Genomic DNA, 10,919 nt, shown 5'->3' with positions numbered 1-10,919 from the left:
AAGGTCATCAACATCAACCACCCCATGATTGAGTGAGACATTCATTATGCTCAAAGAAAGAAAGAAAGAGTGAAACCAACAATATCGGGCCCTCTCTGGCGCCGAAGCATCTCGGTCGTTGGGCTGTTCTTTCACAGGTTGATAGGCCGACAGATCCGGGACGGAGAACAGCGCAGGGAGCAGCCAATGGCGAATGGGGTGTGGGAGGAGTCGATAAGATCGCGCAGGTCTCTCTTGGAGACTCCAACATCAATCTTCGTACGTACTACGTGCCGACATGCGTGTCGCCCGAATTATTGGGCGGTTGCGATCGCTACTACGTAATACTAGTATACGTGACAGTGACATGTACACAAGATACCCATCCACAGCGTATATCTTAGAGTATAAATTTTTGTAAGGAAGGGAAAGAAACAAAAAACGTATCGCCGTTGCCGGGGATCGAACCCGGGTCACCCGCGTGACAGGCGGGAATACTTACCACTATACTACAACGACTTGCTTGCTAATTGTGGTTAGAAATCTTTCACAACACGTTGACCAATTAATCTTATCTGTCTCTCTCTGCTGAACCTGTCAGTTCAGTTCAGTTGTCGACAGCCAGTGGGTCACATCCAAGCGAGGTGGCGGGCGACCCAGCCCTTCCTCTTAGGTCGATCCGGGTGGAGCCTACGGGACGGCACATAAATCGGAGACCCGATCGGTCCACACCATGTTGCATCATGGAGTATATCCTCTACTGTACTGCAGCGACGCCTGGGCCACTACGCCTGCAGTAGCACACGACCACGCGCAACACGCTACGCTTCCAGGTCGTCGTTCGGCCATGTGTGTCCTCCAGATTTGAGCCATTAATTCCACCGCACCATGCTCGATCGCCAACGGGTCGCATCACAGCTGCTAGCCTGCTACCGGATGAACCGATCGAGTCTGATAGTGGTGGTTGCATATATAAATCCACGATGCGTTGGGCGTTGGGCGTACGTGGAGACCTGGCGTGTGACCAACTATAGCCATGGCCAGCACCCAGCAGCATGCCAATCATATTCCTTCGGCCCATTCGCCAGGCCACGCACACACGCTTGGTTAACTCTGCCACTATCTTATAAGCTACCACCCTACCACCCCGGCGCAACGAACCATCCATCCATCATTCGCGCCGAATTATTGCGCGTTAGTTGGGAACCACCGGAGGATTAGCTGATCCATCGTGCCGGGAACAGGCAGACGATCGAGAAGAGAGGCAGAGAAGGTGGGTGGTTGGCGACGATGTTCATCCTGGAGCTGGGCGTCTGGCTGCTGCCCTTCACGCTGCTGCTGGCGCCGGCGCGGCGGCTCGTGCACCTCGTGCGGGAGCTGCAGCGGATCCTCCTCGTCGTCGCCTGCGGCCGCCGCACGCCGGCCGCCTTCGCCGAGGTCTGGAGCCGCCTCGACCGCCTCGACTCCGCCACCGTCATCCCCTGATCCTCATCGGCCGGCCACAATCCGACCATCATGTTCATGCCTTCGCTCGCTACGGCTCCATCCTGTAATTAACCTCCTGCGGTTCTCCCTCTTTGTATACTCTGCGCGTCCTAGTTTTTTGTTTTTGGCGCGTCTTAGTTGCGTGTGTCTGTTCTTCAAGAAAAGGATCGATGCTACCTCGTTTCTCTCGAGCTTTTCAACGAGCCCGATCTCTGTTTTCCCTTCTGGTTTTTGTTTCCTGTGCTGTTTTACTTCGAATATGCATGATGCATGCCTCTGTAATTGCGTCGAGGAGATGATCGATGAACAGGGATCTCATCTGGGGCGATGATCTTGACATAGAGAAAGAAAAGAAAGAAAGTGATAATTCATTGCTTTTCGGATTATTATGATGAATCATACGGGATTCGGGGTCACGATTGTCGCGTGCATGATGACATGACGCGAATCGCTCCTGATGTGCCAGCCCGCCCGTTTCCTGTCCTTGTCCTACACCCAATCAAGCACGGCACTACTAAATTTCTTCTCCTATTCACCAGATGGCTAAGTATTACCCTTTTTTTACAGGAGCTAAGTTTTGGTTCATGATAAGATCAAACATGAATTCGCAACAACATTTACGGATAGAAAGTAGTATCAGTTATTTATCATTTCAACAAGTATGAATATATCATGATTGTTCCACACTGAAGAAGAAAAAACATAAATCATATGTTGGCTGGAATTTTCAATATAAATGTTATCCACACTAAGGCCTGGATAAGAAAAAAATTATGTGGATAAGATGCACGCTTTTGCTAACGCGCTTGTGGACAAGATGTACACTTGTCCAAAATTTGTCCTTTTTGTACATGAGAACAAAAAAGTGTATATGTCACCTCCAAAATTTTGTCTTATCGTATATGAGTGAGACATTTATATGTGACTTCTCCAAAATTTGGAATTCTTTATATGAATGCAACATGTTGATTCTTTTGGGAATACTTGTAGGTTTTTTGTTTGGAAAACACCCAAAACATTATTCATACTCACAAACATTAGAGGTTCAATGCTTTCGATCCAAAATCCAAGAAACTACCCCTTGCAAGAGACGAAATACTCTTGAAAAGAAAAGACGAAATACTTCCAAGACTTCAATGAAGAAACTGCAACTGGAGCGAAGCAAAACGGTACTATCACTCATTTATCTGCACGAACTTGATCTCCAATAAAGATTTCTGAAAGCCTAATAAGTCGTCCATCCAAAGAAAAGGAAGCCATGAGCAATGAACGTACTTGGGCCGGGGATGATCGTGATCCCCTAGGAGTGCAGGACGTCGAATCACAAGATTTTCATTGTTGTGTGAAGAAAAGTTTCCAGCTCCGCAAGAAACTAAACCAACAAAAGAAACATGATATACTAACAACTCATGAAATCTAGATAATCAAATCAGCGAGGACGCAAATCTCTGCTTCCATGGCACCGACAAATAGGCCAGAGTAGTTATATTAGTAAAAGACATCACGACCTCCACTGGACTCCTACGAATACCATAAAATTATGAATGATCCGAGGTCCCCTCAACTCTGAGTGCCAATATGGCATCCAGAGGCGAGGGGCCAAAAGTATTTTCTGACGGCAGCTGCTCTTCCTCAAACCCTAGCTCTCGGTACTCATAATACAAGCCAGTAAGGCCAATGCCTAGGGGCTAGAAAATATTCTAACACCCCTTATACCTTTATGGATGGTCGGTTCGGCTAGTTGCTTGAATGCTATATATCTTTTGTAATTATCGTGAAGCATAGTGATCAATAACTCTACACTCACAGGGGGATGACATGTTTGCGCTTTGAGCGAGCGGTTTTTAGAAGGCTTTGGGGGACCGGTTTTCGGAACCTTCTAGCGGTTTTAGGAAGGTTCCAAATTGTTTTTTTCAACCAATTCTACTTTTTTCTATTTGTTTCTTTAAATTCCTACACACTGTATAAATTGTAAACAAATTTCTTTCCATGAAAATCTTCAAATAAGTGAACAACTTTCAATTTGTGATTTTGCAAAATTTCTAAACATTGTTTGAAGTAGCAAGCAGTTTCAAATTCATGAAAATTTTCAAAGTCATGAATATTGTTCAAACTTGTGAACATTTTTTAATTCTTATTTTTTTGTTTTCAAATTCAATACCCCCTCTCATTCAAATTAAGTGACGCTGCACTAGCAGAATCAATTAATCTAGATAAGAGAGAGCAATGTTTGTTGAATTCCTTGACTTTTCCAAATTCATAAAAAAAAGTTAAATTTCATAAAAAAAACCAATTTCATATACATTTGTAAAATTCATGATTATTATTTTGAATTCATGGACATTTTCTAATCCATGAACATTTACAATTTTCTTAAAATTCACAAAACATATTGAGTTCATGACTTTTTATGTCACAAACATTTTTACAAACCAAGAAAGCTAACGTCCAGTCGACCGGACGTTAGCGACAGATTCGCAGGGCCCGACGATCGCTCGCTTCTCCCACGTGATCCCTCTACTTGTTTTAGATCGATTGTTATTTCCTTCTGCAGAAAACCATAGTATGTCCGAGTTTTTCCTTTGTTTTTTTCACATAAAAATGGTGCACACAAGATTTGATCCTTGTACCCTTCATGAGGTAACTCAACTAGCCTACCAGCTTACCTATGTTCCTTATTCTTGACAAAATGAAATCAAATAGGCTATTTAACTTGTCTCCTCTTTTATGTTGGCACAAAAGTTAATACAATGTCCAATCTTTTCCGCACATAAGTAGACTATTTTATCAACTCATCTAGAGTTGATGACACCGTGGTAATTTTGGCGACCAGGAGGATACTCCCCGGTCACTTTTGTGTGAATATTAGGATAACTCGCATATCACATACCTGATAACTTATATAACCCAGTCCTGATAACTTTGGCGTGGGGTGGGGGCTGACGCAATATTTCCCGGTAACTTTGGTGTGAATAGCATGGTAACTCACACATGGGAGACCTGATAACTTATGCAGCCCGGTGCTGGTAACTTTGGCGAAGAGACGTGATGAAATATACCCCCGATAACTTTTATGTGAATATCACGGTAAGTCACACCTCGCTGACCTGATAACTTATGTACCTCGGTCTTGGTAAATTTTGCGATCGGGTGGAGGGAGGCACATTGACGAAATACCCTCGGCTAATTTTTGTGTAAATAGCTTGGTAACTCACACGTCGTAGACATCATAAATTTTTGAGAGAAAAAGATGTTGAAACAAATCTTGCTAAAGCTGAGAATTAAACTCAAGACTTCAATATTGAGATCTTAACACACTAGTCAACTCGCCCACTACTTGGCTCCTGACAAGTTCAAATAAAATATCACTTTTTTTGCCATCCGATGTGAAAAAATTATTGAAATATACCCCCGATTACTTTTGTGTAAATAAGATGATAATTTAAGTATAACTAACCTGATAACTTTCCACCTTAGGCGAAGAGTTCTAGAAATATCCCGTGATAACCTAGTGCATATAGCATGGTAATTTACGCACCAGACAGCCAATAACTTACATACAATGATACAATACATTGATAGCTTTTTATTCATGGAAAAAACGTTACTGAAACATGTCCCGGTAATTTTCATGAACACTTTCATGAACACTTTCACAAAATGTTACTGAAAAAAGTTATAATGGTACATTTTTTCTTTTAAAACTTAAGAAAATACTTCTTGACATTTTCATGAACACTTTCACAAAATGTCATGAACTGTGTGAACACTTCTGAACCAACACAGGCATTTTTTGAATGATATGAAGAATTTTCAAATTCTGCAAACAATTTTTTACATTGCACGAACATGTTTACGTGATGTGAAATTTTCTCCAAATTAATTAATTAATTTCTACAGTATATGTTGAATATTCTGAAATATGAAAAAGTAAATAAAATGTAAATGTAAAAAAACGAAACAAGCAAACCAACCAACCAAACTATCTCTCATGATAACTAGTGGGCTATCCCACTAAAACATTGCTTGAGCCAAGTCATCCAACTGTCAGATTAATTTTGCGGCATTTCCTATTTGGCGCCACAGGCGCCAGTTACCATGCATGGTTGTTAACTGGCGCCCGTTGCGTTCGAACTGAGCCGGCCATCGAGGCGCTTGTGATACTTTCTTTTTGAGAAAAAGTTCTTTGAACTTATTTGAATATCGATGAACTTTTTAAAAATTTCAGTGAATACTTTTTAAGATTGATGAACTCTTTTGAATATTGATGAATTTCTTTGAAATTTAATGAACATATTTTGGAAAATGGATGAACTTTTTTAAGATTACGAACTTTTTTTTCTGTTCAATGAACTTTTTTAGAAAATACATGATATTTCTTTGAAAATTTTATGATTTTTTTCATAATAAAGTACTTTTCTTAAATCGGATGAACTTTTTTTTCAAATTGATGAAATGTTTTCAAAAATATTGATACTTTTTTAAAGATATGAACTTTTTTCAAATGGATGAACCTTTTTTCTTTAAATCTGTAAACCTTTTTTATTATATATTTTTTCGTAACAAAAAATCAGAAACGAAAAACAGGAAAGTACTCTAGTGGGCGGTGCTTCTTTCCGCTTCTGACTACTTTAGTTCCATTTTTTTTGGTCCAACAGGTTCGGGTTGGTAGCACTGGCATTTTTTCTTAAATCTGTAAACATTTTTGATCTTTCGTTCTCCTCTCTTCTTTGCCCTTGTTTGGTCTCGCCAGTGGGCGCCCCATCCAACCTCCATGAAACCGCTCCCCCACGGATGTATCGCGCGCCAAGTGCAACTCCTCTTTCATAATTCTAGTGTTACTATTGTGAGGGCGGAGTGGCGGGCGCTGAAGGTACTGTAGTTATGGCCAAGCTGATACAATGAAACATTTTCTGTACACTACATGCACATTTTATTCTACATCGTGTTAATATTTTTGAAAATTTTCATGGGCAATTTTTGAAGCGTGTGAACATTTTTTTCATTGTCATGTACATTTATTTGGAAATGTCGAACATTGTTTTGAATGGTGCGAACTATTTAGAACAATATGTAAAGAAATTTAGAAATGTTTATTTTCAAAAAATTTCAATGCATTTTTTAGAAAGAATAAAAAGGAAAAGGAATGAACAAAACTAACATAGGTAGCGAATAATGCACACAGGCAAGATATAAATAGGTTGTCACCCCATGAAAATATGTTTTTCCTTTTATACATTTAAACTGAATATTAATTTTACTATTTTACAATTAGTTCAATAAGAATGAAACAAAATAGATTTACATATTTAAGAAATTTCATACACCATAAAATACGCATATGTCATTAAAACTAGTTCATTTATAATTTTCACACTCATTTCATATTTATCAACAGATGCGATTTAATGGGATAGTTTCTCATGTATGGTAAAAGAAAATTTATTTATACCATAAGGAAAGTGTTCAGGAATACAAAAAATTTATATGCTCTTTTTAAAATTGTTGATATTTCGAATTCATATTTCCAAACTATTGCTCGTGTAGCTTATAAAAAGTATACTCCCAAAGAAAAAATATGAAGAAACAGACGTATAACAAGACAGAAGTAAAGGGAGAAAATATATAGCAACAAGAAAAAACCGGTAAACTGTTATTAGTGGGATCTTGGCCGATGAGAGGGGCTGGAGCAGAGCGCGCAATGTTCGCTTGTTCGGTCTGTTGACAGCCCAACTATTTCTCTTGCTTTATAACCTGTATAAAATTTGGGAATCTTCTATTTATCGCTCGCTGCAGCGAGTGGTCCGGCAAACGCACGGCGAAGGTGAGGTGAGACATTTTAATGGGCTAACGCATTAGCGCCTTTCACTGATTCCGGTTTTGAAATCCTTTCAGAGGTTTGAACCTGTTTATTTCTAGTTTTGGGAAACATCTAAAAAGTTTCCTGAACCGATTTTTGTTTTCATTTTCTTTTTTATTTTTATTTTATTTTATTATATTTCTGTTTCTGTTTCAAAAAATGTTCCGGATTTTAAATATTTTCGGTAAATACAAAAATGTTCTACATTTTAAATAGTTGCGTTCTTAAAAAATATACATAACTTCAAAGAAAGTTTCGGTATTTTTTTTGGTTTTTTAAGAAATGACCGTTATTTTAATAAAATGTTTGGTATTTTGAGAAACTGTTCGAAATATCAAAAGTTTCTTAAATTTTGAAACTAATTTCGTGATTGAAAATTGTTTATATTTCGAAAAATGTTCTTGCTTTTAAAAAATGTTTGAAATCTAAAAAAATGTCGTTTTTTTCAAAATTTCCATAAATTTAATAAATGTTCTGGATTAAAAAAATTGTTCTTCAATTTTGAATTTACTTTTTTGCATTTTAAAAGATTTTCTAAATTTCAAATAATTGCCGTTTTTCAAAAGGTTGCATAACTTCAAAAAATGACTGGGAGTTCCAAAAAATGGTCGGTATTTTAAGGAAATGTTCAGTACTTTAGAATAATATTTGGTATTTTCAAAAAGTGTTAGAAATTTGCAAAATTTGTTCAATTTGTAAAATAAATTCATGTCCGAAAATTATTTTTAATTTTTAAAAACATTTGTGCTTATAAAAAGTGTTCCAAATTTAAAAAAATTTGTTTTTCAAACATTGTTCATAAATTTTAAAAACAAATTGATTTCTTTTTTAAATGTTCCAAATTGCAAATATTTTCTGTTTTTCAAAAACATTGATAACTTCGAAAAATGTTGTGGAGTTTAGAAAAATGTTTGATATTTCAAAAACAAATGTTCCATATTTTATGGAAATGTTCGGTATTTTCAAATACTGTTTGGAATATCAAAATTTTGTTCAAGTTTTAAATTAAGTTAATGTTCAAAAAATGTTCTTAGTTTCCCAAAAATCTTCTTACATTTAAGAAATCAAATATAATTTTTTTGTCAATTTGAAATTTATTCATAAATTCAAAAAATTGCTAAATTTTTAAAAATAGTCTGGATTTCCAAAATCGTTCTTCAAATTTGAAAAATATTTTTCTTCAAATTTCAAAAGAAAATGAAAAAGTAAATAAAAAACGAGGCAAGAAAGAATAGAAATAAAAGAAAGAGAAAAAACGGAAAATGTTAATTATATGATTCTTGGGAGACAAAAATAAATCTGGGTTGCCGCAAAGAGCGATAAGTAGGAGCTACCTAAAATTTGGGAGGGGCTTTGTCTCGCTTTATGGTAGACAGAAGGTCTCTCGTCTCAGCGTTCCGATTAATTTGTTGGGTCAAGTAGGTTCCTATGGGATAGTTCATTTCCCTTCCCATTTTTCAATTGTTTTTATTCTTTTGTACGTATTTTATATAATATTATAAGTACATATATTAAAGAAACTATATTTACTTGATATATTTAAAACAGTGAATTGGAAAAATGTAGAACAGTGTAAAATATTTGTTAGCTTAATTTAATCAAAACGTTGATGTGATTTAAGAAAAATGTTTGTGACACTAAAAATGCTCTTGTATTCAGAAAATATGCGTTGTAGTTCAAAAATGTTAATACAATATATCAATGTTTCATAGCATTCGATAAAATGTATGCCACATTTTCAAATATAAGTTTTTGAAACTTATAAAATGTTCACATATTTGAAAAGCAATTATCGTTAAGAAAAATAGTCAACATGTATTTGAAAATATCAAACACATACTAAGAAATATTCATATTAAAAACTGTTAATCCTGTACTTGAAAAGTGGTCTATAAATCTATTTCTCATGTAAACGAAAAATGTACAATGTGTATAAAAAAGAGACATGTAAAAATACATTTGGAAAGAACTGTATATTAAATAAAATGTAAATGTGCAGAAAAAATGCATCGATTGTACAAAAAAAATGTGCTATGTGTGTGAGGAAATGGACATGTTTTTAAAATTTGAAAAAAGGAAAAACAGAGAAAGACTCAAAGAAAAGCAAAAAACCAAAGAAAAACCAAAAAATCGATTCAAATAGTGAAAATCGATAGGAAAATCATAGAGAGAAGTACTCGTGTCAATCTTGGGGTTCACCACGTTAGGAAACCGCTCTAGCGATTAGGGAGGCGATCGCATGGCGATTAGCTTCTCACGCTAGGGTTAGGGTTTTCGTCTGACGGGGGTGGCTTTGAATCTGGTGGTGGCTTGGGGGGCGACGGCGCAACCCTTGCCGCGGATCGACGTTCTCCTTTTCGCCAGGAGCGGAGCTGATGGCGGAGAGGACGATGGAGAAGACTGCGGCGACGGCCACACCACGGGCACCTCAGCAGGATTGATCAGCTAGTCGCGGATCGTCTCGATCCCCGGTTGAGAGCAAGACCCCGGACCCTACCGCAAGTCTGTCTGCCAGATTTAAATATTTTCGGTAAATACAAAAATGTTCTACATTTTAAATAGTTGCGTTCTTAAAAAATATACATAACTTCAAAAAAAGTTTCGGTATTTTTTTTGGTTTTTTAAGAAATGATCGTTATTTTAATAAAATGTTTGGTATTTTGAGAAACTGTTCGAAATATCAAAAGTTTCTTAAATTTTGAAACTAATTTCGTGATTGAAAATTGTTTATATTTCGAAAAATGTTCTTGCTTTTAAAAAATGTTTGAAATCTAAAAAAATGTCGTTTTTTTCAAAATTTCCATAAATTTAATAAATGTTCTGGATTAAAAAAATTGTTCTTCAATTTTGAATTTACTTTTTTGCATTTTAAAAGATTTTCTAAATTTCAAATAATTGCCGTTTTTCAAAAGGTTGCATAACTTCAAAAAATGACTGGGAGTTCCAAAAAATGGTCGGTATTTTAAGGAAATGTTCAGTACTTTAGAATAATATTTGGTATTTTCAAAAAGTGTTAGAAATTTGCAAACTTTGTTCAATTTGTAAAATAAATTCATGTCCGAAAATTATTTTTAATTTTTAAAAACATTTGTGCTTATAAAAAGTGTTCCAAATTTAAAAAAATTTGTTTTTCAAACATTGTTCATAAATTTTAAAAACAAATTGATTTCTTTTTTAAATGTTCCAAATTGCAAATATTTTCTGTTTTTCAAAAACATTGATAACTTCGAAAAATGTTGTGGAGTTTAGAAAAATGTTCGATATTTCAAAAACAAATGTTCCATATTTTATGGAAATGTTCGGTATTTTCAAATACTGTTTGGAATATCAAAATTTTGTTCAAGTTTTAAATTAAGTTAATGTTCAAAAAATGTTCTTAGTTTCCCAAAAATCTTCTTACATTTAAGAAATCAAATATAATTTTTTTGTCAATTTGAAATTTATTCATAAATTCAAAAAATTGCTAAATTTTTAAAAATAGTCTGGATTTCCAAAATCGTTCTTCAAATTTGAAAAATATTTTTCTTCAAATTTCAAAAGAAAATGAAAAAGTAAATAAAAAACGAGGCAAGAAAGAATAGAAATAAAAGAAAGA

General features: G+C 35.7%; 1 non-coding gene across 1 annotated transcript; it reads right to left on the bottom strand.

Moving 5' to 3' along the window:
* Positions 1-426: 426 nt before the first annotated feature.
* On the bottom strand, positions 427-498 carry TRNAD-GUC. Its single transcript has one exon. It is a non-coding gene; the product is annotated as a tRNA-Asp (tRNA).
* Positions 499-10,919: the final 10,421 nt, after the last annotated feature.

The sequence above is a fragment of the Hordeum vulgare genome, chromosome 7H, assembly GCF_904849725.1.
Source record: "Hordeum vulgare subsp. vulgare chromosome 7H, MorexV3_pseudomolecules_assembly, whole genome shotgun sequence".
Classification (NCBI taxonomy): domain Eukaryota; kingdom Viridiplantae; phylum Streptophyta; class Magnoliopsida; order Poales; family Poaceae; genus Hordeum; species Hordeum vulgare.
This window is presented reverse-complemented; position numbering and strand designations above follow the sequence as displayed.